This window comes from Hyla sarda, unplaced genomic scaffold (assembly GCF_029499605.1).
Source record: "Hyla sarda isolate aHylSar1 unplaced genomic scaffold, aHylSar1.hap1 scaffold_766, whole genome shotgun sequence".
NCBI classification, from domain to species: Eukaryota; Metazoa; Chordata; class Amphibia; order Anura; family Hylidae; genus Hyla; species Hyla sarda.
Window position 1 is genome coordinate 138947 of NW_026610789.1, and position 12325 is coordinate 151271.

General features: G+C 46.8%; 32 non-coding genes across 32 annotated transcripts; 25 read left to right on the forward strand and 7 right to left on the reverse strand.

Moving 5' to 3' along the window:
* Positions 1-186: 186 nt before the first annotated feature.
* Positions 187-258, forward strand: TRNAG-UCC (transfer RNA glycine (anticodon UCC)). The gene has a single exon. It is a non-coding gene; the product is annotated as a tRNA-Gly (tRNA).
* A 339-nt stretch (positions 259-597) lies between these two features.
* On the forward strand, positions 598-670 carry TRNAA-AGC (transfer RNA alanine (anticodon AGC)). Its single transcript has one exon. It is a non-coding gene; the product is annotated as a tRNA-Ala (tRNA).
* Positions 671-762: 92 nt separating this feature from the next.
* TRNAY-GUA (transfer RNA tyrosine (anticodon GUA)) lies at positions 763-849 on the forward strand. The gene is given in 2 exon segments: positions 763-799; positions 814-849. It is a non-coding gene; the product is annotated as a tRNA-Tyr (tRNA).
* Positions 850-1080: 231 nt separating this feature from the next.
* Positions 1081-1154, reverse strand: TRNAN-GUU (transfer RNA asparagine (anticodon GUU)). Its single transcript has one exon. It is a non-coding gene; the product is annotated as a tRNA-Asn (tRNA).
* A 451-nt stretch (positions 1155-1605) lies between these two features.
* On the forward strand, positions 1606-1677 carry TRNAG-UCC (transfer RNA glycine (anticodon UCC)). The gene has a single exon. It is a non-coding gene; the product is annotated as a tRNA-Gly (tRNA).
* A 335-nt stretch (positions 1678-2012) lies between these two features.
* On the forward strand, positions 2013-2085 carry TRNAA-AGC (transfer RNA alanine (anticodon AGC)). Its single transcript has one exon. It is a non-coding gene; the product is annotated as a tRNA-Ala (tRNA).
* Positions 2086-2177: 92 nt separating this feature from the next.
* TRNAY-GUA (transfer RNA tyrosine (anticodon GUA)) lies at positions 2178-2264 on the forward strand. The gene is given in 2 exon segments: positions 2178-2214; positions 2229-2264. It is a non-coding gene; the product is annotated as a tRNA-Tyr (tRNA).
* A 231-nt stretch (positions 2265-2495) lies between these two features.
* Positions 2496-2569, reverse strand: TRNAN-GUU (transfer RNA asparagine (anticodon GUU)). Its single transcript has one exon. It is a non-coding gene; the product is annotated as a tRNA-Asn (tRNA).
* Positions 2570-3020: 451 nt separating this feature from the next.
* TRNAG-UCC (transfer RNA glycine (anticodon UCC)) lies at positions 3021-3092 on the forward strand. Its single transcript has one exon. It is a non-coding gene; the product is annotated as a tRNA-Gly (tRNA).
* A 341-nt stretch (positions 3093-3433) lies between these two features.
* Positions 3434-3506, forward strand: TRNAA-AGC (transfer RNA alanine (anticodon AGC)). The gene has a single exon. It is a non-coding gene; the product is annotated as a tRNA-Ala (tRNA).
* Positions 3507-3598: 92 nt separating this feature from the next.
* TRNAY-GUA (transfer RNA tyrosine (anticodon GUA)) lies at positions 3599-3685 on the forward strand. Its single transcript is given in 2 exon segments — positions 3599-3635; positions 3650-3685. It is a non-coding gene; the product is annotated as a tRNA-Tyr (tRNA).
* A 231-nt stretch (positions 3686-3916) lies between these two features.
* TRNAN-GUU (transfer RNA asparagine (anticodon GUU)) lies at positions 3917-3990 on the reverse strand. Its single transcript has one exon. It is a non-coding gene; the product is annotated as a tRNA-Asn (tRNA).
* A 451-nt stretch (positions 3991-4441) lies between these two features.
* On the forward strand, positions 4442-4513 carry TRNAG-UCC (transfer RNA glycine (anticodon UCC)). The gene has a single exon. It is a non-coding gene; the product is annotated as a tRNA-Gly (tRNA).
* Positions 4514-4848: 335 nt separating this feature from the next.
* Positions 4849-4921, forward strand: TRNAA-AGC (transfer RNA alanine (anticodon AGC)). Its single transcript has one exon. It is a non-coding gene; the product is annotated as a tRNA-Ala (tRNA).
* A 92-nt stretch (positions 4922-5013) lies between these two features.
* TRNAY-GUA (transfer RNA tyrosine (anticodon GUA)) lies at positions 5014-5100 on the forward strand. The gene is given in 2 exon segments: positions 5014-5050; positions 5065-5100. It is a non-coding gene; the product is annotated as a tRNA-Tyr (tRNA).
* A 231-nt stretch (positions 5101-5331) lies between these two features.
* TRNAN-GUU (transfer RNA asparagine (anticodon GUU)) lies at positions 5332-5405 on the reverse strand. The gene has a single exon. It is a non-coding gene; the product is annotated as a tRNA-Asn (tRNA).
* Positions 5406-5856: 451 nt separating this feature from the next.
* Positions 5857-5928, forward strand: TRNAG-UCC (transfer RNA glycine (anticodon UCC)). The gene has a single exon. It is a non-coding gene; the product is annotated as a tRNA-Gly (tRNA).
* Positions 5929-6627: 699 nt separating this feature from the next.
* On the reverse strand, positions 6628-6701 carry TRNAN-GUU (transfer RNA asparagine (anticodon GUU)). Its single transcript has one exon. It is a non-coding gene; the product is annotated as a tRNA-Asn (tRNA).
* Positions 6702-7152: 451 nt separating this feature from the next.
* TRNAG-UCC (transfer RNA glycine (anticodon UCC)) lies at positions 7153-7224 on the forward strand. The gene has a single exon. It is a non-coding gene; the product is annotated as a tRNA-Gly (tRNA).
* A 340-nt stretch (positions 7225-7564) lies between these two features.
* Positions 7565-7637, forward strand: TRNAA-AGC (transfer RNA alanine (anticodon AGC)). Its single transcript has one exon. It is a non-coding gene; the product is annotated as a tRNA-Ala (tRNA).
* Positions 7638-7729: 92 nt separating this feature from the next.
* TRNAY-GUA (transfer RNA tyrosine (anticodon GUA)) lies at positions 7730-7816 on the forward strand. The gene is given in 2 exon segments: positions 7730-7766; positions 7781-7816. It is a non-coding gene; the product is annotated as a tRNA-Tyr (tRNA).
* Positions 7817-8047: 231 nt separating this feature from the next.
* Positions 8048-8121, reverse strand: TRNAN-GUU (transfer RNA asparagine (anticodon GUU)). Its single transcript has one exon. It is a non-coding gene; the product is annotated as a tRNA-Asn (tRNA).
* Positions 8122-8572: 451 nt separating this feature from the next.
* Positions 8573-8644, forward strand: TRNAG-UCC (transfer RNA glycine (anticodon UCC)). The gene has a single exon. It is a non-coding gene; the product is annotated as a tRNA-Gly (tRNA).
* A 340-nt stretch (positions 8645-8984) lies between these two features.
* TRNAA-AGC (transfer RNA alanine (anticodon AGC)) lies at positions 8985-9057 on the forward strand. Its single transcript has one exon. It is a non-coding gene; the product is annotated as a tRNA-Ala (tRNA).
* Positions 9058-9149: 92 nt separating this feature from the next.
* On the forward strand, positions 9150-9236 carry TRNAY-GUA (transfer RNA tyrosine (anticodon GUA)). Its single transcript is given in 2 exon segments — positions 9150-9186; positions 9201-9236. It is a non-coding gene; the product is annotated as a tRNA-Tyr (tRNA).
* Positions 9237-9992: 756 nt separating this feature from the next.
* On the forward strand, positions 9993-10064 carry TRNAG-UCC (transfer RNA glycine (anticodon UCC)). Its single transcript has one exon. It is a non-coding gene; the product is annotated as a tRNA-Gly (tRNA).
* A 340-nt stretch (positions 10065-10404) lies between these two features.
* TRNAA-AGC (transfer RNA alanine (anticodon AGC)) lies at positions 10405-10477 on the forward strand. The gene has a single exon. It is a non-coding gene; the product is annotated as a tRNA-Ala (tRNA).
* A 137-nt stretch (positions 10478-10614) lies between these two features.
* On the forward strand, positions 10615-10687 carry TRNAA-AGC (transfer RNA alanine (anticodon AGC)). Its single transcript has one exon. It is a non-coding gene; the product is annotated as a tRNA-Ala (tRNA).
* A 92-nt stretch (positions 10688-10779) lies between these two features.
* Positions 10780-10866, forward strand: TRNAY-GUA (transfer RNA tyrosine (anticodon GUA)). The gene is given in 2 exon segments: positions 10780-10816; positions 10831-10866. It is a non-coding gene; the product is annotated as a tRNA-Tyr (tRNA).
* A 231-nt stretch (positions 10867-11097) lies between these two features.
* TRNAN-GUU (transfer RNA asparagine (anticodon GUU)) lies at positions 11098-11171 on the reverse strand. The gene has a single exon. It is a non-coding gene; the product is annotated as a tRNA-Asn (tRNA).
* An 852-nt stretch (positions 11172-12023) lies between these two features.
* On the forward strand, positions 12024-12096 carry TRNAA-AGC (transfer RNA alanine (anticodon AGC)). Its single transcript has one exon. It is a non-coding gene; the product is annotated as a tRNA-Ala (tRNA).
* A 92-nt stretch (positions 12097-12188) lies between these two features.
* On the forward strand, positions 12189-12275 carry TRNAY-GUA (transfer RNA tyrosine (anticodon GUA)). Its single transcript is given in 2 exon segments — positions 12189-12225; positions 12240-12275. It is a non-coding gene; the product is annotated as a tRNA-Tyr (tRNA).
* The last annotated feature ends 50 nt before the right edge of the window (positions 12276-12325 follow it).

Sequence of the window (12325 nt, forward strand, 5' to 3'; positions counted from 1 at the left end):
TTTACTGTTTCCACCATTGTAATTGAGGCAAGTTCGTTTCTAGGCCAACGCATTGTTCCTCTTCTTTGGAGGTGTTTTAAGGTCTTTGTGAACGAATTTTGCTCTTCATGATAGCAGAAGTAGTCAGTCTAAGCCATGCGAATCACAGACGTCACCGACATCACCGACATCACAGCTGTCAAAGAAGCGTTGGTGGTATAGTGGTAAGCATAGCTGCTTTCCAAGCAGTTGACCCGGGTTCGATTCCCGGCCAACGCATTTCTTTCAAGGTTTTGTCACCTGTCTCCTATGCTTGCTCTTTCATGGTAAAAAATTTTGCAGCTAGAAGCACCCTTTCAGCTCCTTACATTACAATGCTCCTCCCATTACAATGCTCCTCCCAAAAGGGTCCCATGGCTCTAGAGCCTCATCTGCTACATAACAACTTTCTTGTCCTAAGTATTAAGCCACGCGAAGCTCTGTAAACATCCCAGTCTTAGTCTTCTAATGTCAAAAATATTTTGACACTTAAAAAAAAAAAAAAAAAAAAAAAAAAAGTTTCAAACAGTTACAGAGATTGATCAGTGGATTGCGTGGCTAAATGCGTGGGTCAGACATGGGGGATTAGCTCAAATGGTAGAGCGCTCGCTTAGCATGCGAGAGGTAGCGGGATCGATGCCCGCATCCTCCAAAAACTTTTTGACTTTTTCAAACATCTTTTTAGCTAATGCTCATGGCACTCTTAGCCAAGCCAAAGAGTTGCACACACCCGGCTTTGCCAATCCTTCGATAGCTCAGCTGGTAGAGCGGAGGACTGTAGTAGAACAATCGGCAATCCTTAGGTCGCTGGTTCGATTCCGGCTCGAAGGACATTTTTTTGGGGGGTATGTTTTCATTTGGGATGTTTCAAGATGCTGAAAAACACACACTTCCGCTGACCCCTGCTCTTAACACTAGAAACACCCTTTCCAGAGAGGTCTCCCGTCAACATTGGGACTTTAAAACAGGCACAGAGACCAAGCTTTCAGTTGAGAGCACATCTAAGGCTCGCCAAAGAACCACCTTTAGCTGTGACGTGCAACCAAATCAAAAAGGGGACCTCGTCCCTGGGTGGGCTTGAACCACCAACCTTTCGGTTAACAGCCGAACGCGCTAACCGATTGCGCCACAGAGACAACGGTGCTGCATGCTCGTGACTAGGCACAAGCGAAAACCCAAATGCTGGTCTCCAGGTGGACTTCAGCCCATAACAATCGGCTTTTAAGCTAAACTTGCTGAAACGGCAGAGACCGCCTTCCCGCTAGCAGCTTGACAGGAACCAGAGGGTAGTTATGCTTCTCATCTCCTTTACAGACAGAAGCAGAGTGGCGCAGCGGAAGCGTGCTGGGCCCATAACCCAGAGGTCGATGGATCGAAACCATCCTCTGCTAAGCAATCAATTTTACTGTTTCCACCATTGTAATTGAGGCAAGTTCGTTTCTAGGCCAACGCATTGTTCCTCTTCTTTGGAGGTGTTTTAAGGTCCTTGTGAACGAATTTTGCTCTTCATGATAGCAGAAGTAGTCAGTCTAAGCCATGCGAATCACAGACGTCACCGACATCACCGACATCACAGCTGTCAAAGAAGCGTTGGTGGTATAGTGGTAAGCATAGCTGCTTTCCAAGCAGTTGACCCGGGTTCGATTCCCGGCCAACGCATTTCTTTCAAGGTTTTGTCACCTGTCTCCTATGCTTGCTCTTTCATGGTAAAAAATTTTGCAGCTAGAAGCACCCTTTCAGCTCCTTACATTACAATGCTCCTCCCATTACAATGCTCCTCCCAAAAGGGTCCCATGGCTCTAGAGCCTCATCTGCTACATAACAACTTTCTTGTCCTAAGTATTAAGCCACGCGAAGCTCTGTAAACATCCCAGTCTTAGTCTTCTAATGTCAAAAATATTTTGACACTTAAAAAAAAAAAAAAAAAAAAAAAGTTTCAAACAGTTACAGAGATTGATCAGTGGATTGCGTGGCTAAATGCGTGGGTCAGACATGGGGGATTAGCTCAAATGGTAGAGCGCTCGCTTAGCATGCGAGAGGTAGCGGGATCGATACCCGCATCCTCCAAAAACTTTTTGACTTTTTCAAACATCTTTTTAGCTAATGCTCATGGCACTCTTAGCCAAGCCAAAGAGTTGCACACACCCGGCTTTGCCAATCCTTCGATAGCTCAGCTGGTAGAGCGGAGGACTGTAGTAGAACAATCGGCAATCCTTAGGTCGCTGGTTCGATTCCGGCTCGAAGGACATTTTTTTGGGGGGTATGTTTTCATTTGGGATGTTTCAAGATGCTGAAAAACACACACTTCCGCTGACCCCTGCTCTTAACACTAGAAACACCCTTTCCAGAGAGGTCTCCCGTCAACATTGGGACTTTAAAACAGGCACAGAGACCAAGCTTTCAGTTGAGAGCACATCTAAGGCTCGCCAAAGAACCACCTTTAGCTGTGACGTGCAACCAAATCAAAAAGGGGACCTCGTCCCTGGGTGGGCTTGAACCACCAACCTTTCGGTTAACAGCCGAACGCGCTAACCGATTGCGCCACAGAGACAACGGTGCTGCATGCTCGTGACTAGGCACAAGCGAAAACCCAAATGCTGGTCTCCAGGTGGACTTCAGCCCATAACAATCGGCTTTTAAGCTAAACTTGCTGAAACGGCAGAGACCGCCTTCCCGCTAGCAGCTTGACAGGAACCAGAGGGTAGTTATGCTTCTCATCTCCTTTACAGACAGAAGCAGAGTGGCGCAGCGGAAGCGTGCTGGGCCCATAACCCAGAGGTCGATGGATCGAAACCATCCTCTGCTAAGCAATCAATTTTACTGTTTCCACCATTGTAATTGAGGCAAGTTCGTTTCTAGGCCAACGCATTGTTCCTCTTCTTTGGAGGTGTTTTAAGGTCTTTGTGAACGAATTTTGCTCTTCATGATAGCAGAAGTAGTCAGTCTAAGCCATGCGAATCACAGACGTCACCGACATCACCGACATCACAGCTGTCAAAGAAGCGTTGGTGGTATAGTGGTAAGCATAGCTGCTTTCCAAGCAGTTGACCCGGGTTCGATTCCCGGCCAACGCATTTCTTTCAAGGTTTTGTCACCTGTCTCCTATGCTTGCTCTTTCATGGTAAAAAATTTTGCAGCTAGAAGCACCCTTTCAGCTCCTTACATTACAATGCTCCTCCCATTACAATGCTCCTCCCAAAAGGGTCCCATGGCTCTAGAGCCTCATCTGCTACATAACAACTTTCTTGTCCTAAGTATTAAGCCACGCGAAGCTCTGTAAACATCCCAGTCTTAGTCTTCTAATGTCAAAAATATTTTGACACTTAAAAAAAAAAAAAAAAAAAAAAAAAAAAAGTTTCAAACAGTTACAGAGATTGATCAGTGGATTGCGTGGCTAAATGCGTGGGTCAGACATGGGGGATTAGCTCAAATGGTAGAGCGCTCGCTTAGCATGCGAGAGGTAGCGGGATCGATGCCCGCATCCTCCAAAAACTTTTTGACTTTTTCAAACATCTTTTTAGCTAATGCTCATGGCACTCTTAGCCAAGCCAAAGAGTTGCACACACCCGGCTTTGCCAATCCTTCGATAGCTCAGCTGGTAGAGCGGAGGACTGTAGTAGAACAATCGGCAATCCTTAGGTCGCTGGTTCGATTCCGGCTCGAAGGACATTTTTTTGGGGGGTATGTTTTCATTTGGGATGTTTCAAGATGCTGAAAAACACACACTTCCGCTGACCCCTGCTCTTAACACTAGAAACACCCTTTCCAGAGAGGTCTCCCGTCAACATTGGGACTTTAAAACAGGCACAGAGACCAAGCTTTCAGTTGAGAGCACATCTAAGGCTCGCCAAAGAACCACCTTTAGCTGTGACGTGCAACCAAATCAAAAAGGGGACCTCGTCCCTGGGTGGGCTTGAACCACCAACCTTTCGGTTAACAGCCGAACGCGCTAACCGATTGCGCCACAGAGACAACGGTGCTGCATGCTCGTGACTAGGCACAAGCGAAAACCCAAATGCTGGTCTCCAGGTGGACTTCAGCCCATAACAATCGGCTTTTAAGCTAAACTTGCTGAAACGGCAGAGACCGCCTTCCCGCTAGCAGCTTGACAGGAACCAGAGGGTAGTTATGCTTCTCATCTCCTTTACAGACAGAAGCAGAGTGGCGCAGCGGAAGCGTGCTGGGCCCATAACCCAGAGGTCGATGGATCGAAACCATCCTCTGCTAAGCAATCAATTTTACTGTTTCCACCATTGTAATTGAGGCAAGTTCGTTTCTAGGCCAACGCATTGTTCCTCTTCTTTGGAGGTGTTTTAAGGTCTTTGTGAACGAATTTTGCTCTTCATGATAGCAGAAGTAGTCAGTCTAAGCCATGCGAATCACAGACGTCACCGACATCACCGACATCACAGCTGTCAAAGAAGCGTTGGTGGTATAGTGGTAAGCATAGCTGCTTTCCAAGCAGTTGACCCGGGTTCGATTCCCGGCCAACGCATTTCTTTCAAGGTTTTGTCACCTGTCTCCTATGCTTGCTCTTTCATGGTAAAAAATTTTGCAGCTAGAAGCACCCTTTCAGCTCCTTACATTACAATGCTCCTCCCATTACAATGCTCCTCCCAAAAGGGTCCCATGGCTCTAGAGCCTCATCTGCTACATAACAACTTTCTTGTCCTAAGTATTAAGCCACGCGAAGCTCTGTAAACATCCCAGTCTTAGTCTTCTAATGTCAAAAATATTTTGACACTTAAAAAAAAAAAAAAAAAAAAAAAGTTTCAAACAGTTACAGAGATTGATCAGTGGATTGCGTGGCTAAATGCGTGGGTCAGACATGGGGGATTAGCTCAAATGGTAGAGCGCTCGCTTAGCATGCGAGAGGTAGCGGGATCGATGCCCGCATCCTCCAAAAACTTTTTGACTTTTTCAAACATCTTTTTAGCTAATGCTCATGGCACTCTTAGCCAAGCCAAAGAGTTGCACACACCCGGCTTTGCCAATCCTTCGATAGCTCAGCTGGTAGAGCGGAGGACTGTAGTAGAACAATCGGCAATCCTTAGGTCGCTGGTTCGATTCCGGCTCGAAGGACATTTTTTTGGGGGGTATGTTTTCATTTGGGATGTTTCAAGATGCTGAAAAACACACACTTCCGCTGACCCCTGCTCTTAACACTAGAAACACCCTTTCCAGAGAGGTCTCCCGTCAACATTGGGACTTTAAAACAGGCACAGAGACCAAGCTTTCAGTTGAGAGCACATCTAAGGCTCGCCAAAGAACCACCTTTAGCTGTGACGTGCAACCAAATCAAAAAGGGGACCTCGTCCCTGGGTGGGCTTGAACCACCAACCTTTCGGTTAACAGCCGAACGCGCTAACCGATTGCGCCACAGAGACAACGGTGCTGCATGCTCGTGACTAGGCACAAGCGAAAACCCAAATGCTGGTCTCCAGGTGGACTTCAGCCCATAACAATCGGCTTTTAAGCTAAACTTGCTGAAACGGCAGAGACCGCCTTCCCGCTAGCAGCTTGACAGGAACCAGAGGGTAGTTATGCTTCTCATCTCCTTTACAGACAGAAGCAGAGTGGCGCAGCGGAAGCGTGCTGGGCCCATAACCCAGAGGTCGATGGATCGAAACCATCCTCTGCTAAGCAATCAATTTTACTGTTTCCACCATTGTAATTGAGGCAAGTTCGTTTCTAGGCCAACGCATTGTTCCTCTTCTTTGGAGGTGTTTTAAGGTCTTTGTGAACGAATTTTGCTCTTCATGATAGCAGAAGTAGTCAGTCTAAGCCATGCGAATCACAGACGTCACCGACATCACCGACATCACAGCTGTCAAAGAAGCGTTGGTGGTATAGTGGTAAGCATAGCTGCTTTCCAAGCAGTTGACCCGGGTTCGATTCCCGGCCAACGCATTTCTTTCAAGGTTTTGTCACCTGTCTCCTATGCTTGCTCTTTCATGGTAAAAAATTTTGCAGCTAGAAGCACCCTTTCAGCTCCTTACATTACAATGCTCCTCCCATTACAATGCTCCTCCCAAAAGGGTCCCATGGCTCTAGAGCCTCATCTGCTACATAACAACTTTCTTGTCCTAAGTATTAAGCCACGCGAAGCTCTGTAAACATCCCAGTCTTAGTCTTCTAATGTCAAAAATATTTTGACACTTAAAAAAAAAGGTAGCGGGATCGATGCCCGCATCCTCCAAAAACTTTTTGACTTTTTCAAACATCTTTTTAGCTAATGCTCATGGCACTCTTAGCCAAGCCAAAGAGTTGCACACATCCGGCTTTGCCAATCCTACGATAGCTCAGCTGGTAGAGCGGAGGACTGTAGTAGAACAATCGGCAATCCTTAGGTCGCTGGTTCGATTCCGGCTCGAAGGACATTTTTTTGGGGGGTATGTTTTCATTTGGGATGTTTCAAGATGCTGAAAAACACACACTTCCGCTGACCCCTGCTCTTAACACTAGAAACACCCTTTCCAGAGAGGTCTCCCGTCAACATTGGGACTTTAAAACAGGCACAGAGACCAAGCTTTCAGTTGAGAGCACATCTAAGGCTCGCCAAAGAACCACCTTTAGCTGTGACGTGCAACCAAATCAAAAAGGGGACCTCGTCCCTGGGTGGGCTTGAACCACCAACCTTTCGGTTAACAGCCGAACGCGCTAACCGATTGCGCCACAGAGACAACGGTGCTGCATGCTCGTGACTAGGCACAAGCGAAAACCCAAATGCTGGTCTCCAGGTGGACTTCAGCCCATAACAATCGGCTTTTAAGCTAAACTTGCTGAAACGGCAGAGACCGCCTTCCCGCTAGCAGCTTGACAGGAACCAGAGGGTAGTTATGCTTCTCATCTCCTTTACAGACAGAAGCAGAGTGGCGCAGCGGAAGCGTGCTGGGCCCATAACCCAGAGGTCGATGGATCGAAACCATCCTCTGCTAAGCAATCAATTTTACTGTTTCCACCATTGTAATTGAGGCAAGTTCGTTTCTAGGCCAACGCATTGTTCCTCTTCTTTGGAGGTGTTTTAAGGTCTTTGTGAACGAATTTTGCTCTTCATGATAGCAGAAGTAGTCAGTCTAAGCCATGCGAATCACAGACGTCACCGACATCACCGACATCACAGCTGTCAAAGAAGCGTTGGTGGTATAGTGGTAAGCATAGCTGCTTTCCAAGCAGTTGACCCGGGTTCGATTCCCGGCCAACGCATTTCTTTCAAGGTTTTGTCACCTGTCTCCTATGCTTGCTCTTTCATGGTAAAAAATTTTGCAGCTAGAAGCACCCTTTCAGCTCCTTACATTACAATGCTCCTCCCATTACAATGCTCCTCCCAAAAGGGTCCCATGGCTCTAGAGCCTCATCTGCTACATAACAACTTTCTTGTCCTAAGTATTAAGCCACGCGAAGCTCTGTAAACATCCCAGTCTTAGTCTTCTAATGTCAAAAATATTTTGACACTTAAAAAAAAAAAAAAAAAAAAAAAAAAAAGTTTCAAACAGTTACAGAGATTGATCAGTGGATTGCGTGGCTAAATGCGTGGGTCAGACATGGGGGATTAGCTCAAATGGTAGAGCGCTCGCTTAGCATGCGAGAGGTAGCGGGATCGATGCCCGCATCCTCCAAAAACTTTTTGACTTTTTCAAACATCTTTTTAGCTAATGCTCATGGCACTCTTAGCCAAGCCAAAGAGTTGCACACACCCGGCTTTGCCAATCCTTCGATAGCTCAGCTGGTAGAGCGGAGGACTGTAGTAGAACAATCGGCAATCCTTAGGTCGCTGGTTCGATTCCGGCTCGAAGGACATTTTTTTGGGGGGTATGTTTTCATTTGGGATGTTTCAAGATGCTGAAAAACACACACTTCCGCTGACCCCTGCTCTTAACACTAGAAACACCCTTTCCAGAGAGGTCTCCCGTCAACATTGGGACTTTAAAACAGGCACAGAGACCAAGCTTTCAGTTGAGAGCACATCTAAGGCTCGCCAAAGAACCACCTTTAGCTGTGACGTGCAACCAAATCAAAAAGGGGACCTCGTCCCTGGGTGGGCTTGAACCACCAACCTTTCGGTTAACAGCCGAACGCGCTAACCGATTGCGCCACAGAGACAACGGTGCTGCATGCTCGTGACTAGGCACAAGCGAAAACCCAAATGCTGGTCTCCAGGTGGACTTCAGCCCATAACAATCGGCTTTTAAGCTAAACTTGCTGAAACGGCAGAGACCGCCTTCCCGCTAGCAGCTTGACAGGAACCAGAGGGTAGTTATGCTTCTCATCTCCTTTACAGACAGAAGCAGAGTGGCGCAGCGGAAGCGTGCTGGGCCCATAACCCAGAGGTCGATGGATCGAAACCATCCTCTGCTAAGCAATCAATTTTACTGTTTCCACCATTGTAATTGAGGCAAGTTCGTTTCTAGGCCAACGCATTGTTCCTCTTCTTTGGAGGTGTTTTAAGGTCTTTGTGAACGAATTTTGCTCTTCATGATAGCAGAAGTAGTCAGTCTAAGCCATGCGAATCACAGACGTCACCGACATCACCGACATCACAGCTGTCAAAGAAGCGTTGGTGGTATAGTGGTAAGCATAGCTGCTTTCCAAGCAGTTGACCCGGGTTCGATTCCCGGCCAACGCATTTCTTTCAAGGTTTTGTCACCTGTCTCCTATGCTTGCTCTTTCATGGTAAAAAATTTTGCAGCTAGAAGCACCCTTTCAGCTCCTTACATTACAATGCTCCTCCCATTACAATGCTCCTCCCAAAAGGGTCCCATGGCTCTAGAGCCTCATCTGCTACATAACAACTTTCTTGTCCTAAGTATTAAGCCACGCGAAGCTCTGTAAACATCCCAGTCTTAGTCTTCTAATGTCAAAAATATTTTGACACTTAAAAAAAAAAAAAAAAAAAAAAAAAAAAGTTTCAAACAGTTACAGAGATTGATCAGTGGATTGCGTGGCTAAATGCGTGGGTCAGACATGGGGGATTAGCTCAAATGGTAGAGCGCTCGCTTAGCATGCGAGAGGTAGCGGGATCGATGCCCGCATCCTCCAAAAACTTTTTGACTTTTTCAAACATCTTTTTAGCTAATGCTCATGGCACTCTTAGCCAAGCCAAAGAGTTGCACACACCCGGCTTTGCCAATCCTTCGATAGCTCAGCTGGTAGAGCGGAGGACTGTAGTAGAACAATCGGCAATCCTTAGGTCGCTGGTTCGATTCCGGCTCGAAGGACATTTTTTTGGGGGGTATGTTTTCATTTGGGATGTTTCAAGATGCTGAAAAACACACACTTCCGCTGACCCCTGCTCTTAACACTAGAAACACCCTTTCCAGAGAGGTCTCCCGTCAACATTGGGACTTTAAAACAGGCACAGAGACCAAGCTTTCAGTTGAGAGCACATCTAAGGCTCGCCAAAGAACCACCTTTAGCTGTGACGTGCAACCAAATCAAAAAGGGGACCTCGTCCCTGGGTGGGCCTGAACCACCAACCTTTCGGTTAACAGCCGAACGCGCTAACCGATTGCGCCACAGAGACAACGGTGCTGCATGCTCGTGACTAGGCACAAGCGAAAACCCAAATGCTGGTCTCCAGGTGGACTTCAGCCCATAACAATCGGCTTTTAAGCTAAACTTGCTGAAACGGCAGAGACCGCCTTCCCGCTAGCAGCTTGACAGGAACCAGAGGGTAGTTATGCTTCTCATCTCCTTTACAGACAGAAGCAGAGTGGCGCAGCGGAAGCGTGCTGGGCCCATAACCCAGAGGTCGATGGATCGAAACCATCCTCTGCTAAGCAATCAATTTTACTGTTTCCACCATTGTAATTGAGGCAAGTTCGTTTCTAGGCCAACGCATTGTTCCTCTTCTTTGGAGGTGTTTTAAGGTCTTTGTGAACGAATTTTGCTCTTCATGATAGCAGAAGTAGTCAGTCTAAGCCATGCGAATCACAGACGTCACCGACATCACCGACATCACAGCTGTCAAAGAAGCGTTGGTGGTATAGTGGTAAGCATAGCTGCCTTCCAAGCAGTTGACCCGGGTTCGATTCCCGGCCAACGCATTTCTTTCAAGGTTTTGTCACCTGTCTCCTATGCTTGCTCTTTCATGGTAAAAAATTTTGCAGCTAGAAGCACCCTTTCAGCTCCTTACATTACAATGCTCCTCCCATTACAATGCTCCTCCCAAAAGGGTCCCATGGCTCTAGAGCCTCATCTGCTACATAACAACTTTCTTGTCCTAAGTATTAAGCCACGCGAAGCTCTGTAAACATCCCAGTCTTAGTCTTCTAATGTCAAAAATATTTTGACACTTAAAAAAAAAAAAAAAAAAAAAAAAAAAAGTTTCAAACAGTTACAGAGATTGATCAGTGGATTGCGTGGCTAAATGCGTGGGTCAGACATGGGGGATTAGCTCAAATGGTAGAGCGCTCGCTTAGCATGCGAGAGGTAGCGGGATCGATGCCCGCATCCTCCAAAAACTTTTTGACTTTTTCAAACATCTTTTTAGCTAATGCTCATGGCACTCTTAGCCAAGCCAAAGAGTTGCACACACCCGGCTTTGCCAATCCTTCGATAGCTCAGCTGGTAGAGCGGAGGACTGTAGTAGAACATGGGGGATTAGCTCAAATGGTAGAGCGCTCGCTTAGCATGCGAGAGGTAGCGGGATCGATGCCCGCATCCTCCAAAAACTTTTTGACTTTTTCAAACATCTTTTTAGCTAATGCTCATGGCACTCTTAGCCAAGCCAAAGAGTTGCACACACCCAGCTTTGCCAATCCTTCGATAGCTCAGCTGGTAGAGCGGAGGACTGTAGTAGAACAATTGGCAATCCTTAGGTCGCTGGTTCGATTCCGGCTCGAAGGACATTTTTTTGGGGGGTATGTTTTCATTTGGGATGTTTCAAGCTGCTGAAACACACACACTTCCGCTGACCCCTACTCTTAACACTAGAAACACCCTTTCCAGAGAGGTCTCCCGTCAACATTGGGACTTTAAAACAGGCACAGAGACCAAGCTTTCAGTTGAGAGCACATCTAAGGCTCGCCAAAGAACCACCTTTAGCTGTGACGTGCAACCAAATCAAAAAGGGGACCTCGTCCCTGGGTGGGCTTGAACCACCAACCTTTCGGTTAACAGCCGAACGCGCTAACCGATTGCGCCACAGAGACAACGGTGCTGCATGCTCGTGACTAGGCACAAGCGAAAACCCAAATGCTGGTCTCCAGGTGGACTTCAGCCCATAACAATCGGCTTTTAAGCTAAACTTGCTGAAACGGCAGAGACCGCCTTCCCACTAGCAGCTTGACAGGAACCAGAGGGTAGTTATGCTTCTCATCTCCTTTACAGACAGAAGCAGAGTGGCGCAGCGGAAGCGTGCTGGGCCCATAACCCAGAGGTCGATGGATCGAAACCATCCTCTGCTAAGCAATCAATTTTACTGTTTCCACCATTGTAATTGAGGCAAGTTCGTTTCTAGGCCAACGCATTGTTCCTCTTCTTTGGAGGTGTTTTAAGGTCTTTGTGAACGAATTTTGCTCTTCATGATAGCAGAAGTAGTCAGTCTAAGCCATGCGAATCACAGACGTCACCGACATCACCGACATCACAGCTGTCAAAGAAGCGTTGGTGGTATAGTGGTAAGCATAGCTGCCTTCCAAGCAGTTGACCCGCGTTCGATTCCCGGCCAACGCATTTCTTTCAAGGTTTTGTCACCTGTCTCCTATGCTTGCTCTTTCATGGTAAAAAATTTTGCAGCTAGAAGCACCCTTTCAGCTCCTTACATTACAATGCTCCTCCCATTACAATGCTCCTCCCAAAAGGGTCCCATGGCTCTAGAGTCTCATCTGCTACATAACAACTTTCTTGTCCTAAGTATTAAGCCACGCGAAGCTCTGTAAACATCCCAGTCTTAGTCTTCTAATGTCAAAAATATTTTGACACTTAAAAAAAAAAAAAAAAAGTTTCAAACAGTTACAGAGATTGATCAGTGGATTGCGTGGCTAAATGCGTGGGTCAGACATGGGGGATTAGCTCAAATGGTAGAGCGCTCGCTTAGCATGCGAGAGGTAGCGGGATCGATGCCCGCATCCTCCAAAAACTTTTTGACTTTTTCAAACATCTTTTTAGCTAATGCTCATGGCACTCTTAGCCAAGCCAAAGAGTTGCACACACCCGGCTTTGCCAATCCTTCGATAGCTCAGCTGGTAGAGCGGAGGACTGTAGTAGAACAATCGGCAATCCTTAGGTCGCTGGTTCGATTCCGGCTCGAAGGACATTTTTTTGGGGGGTATGTTTTCATTTGGGATGTTTCAAGATGCTGAAA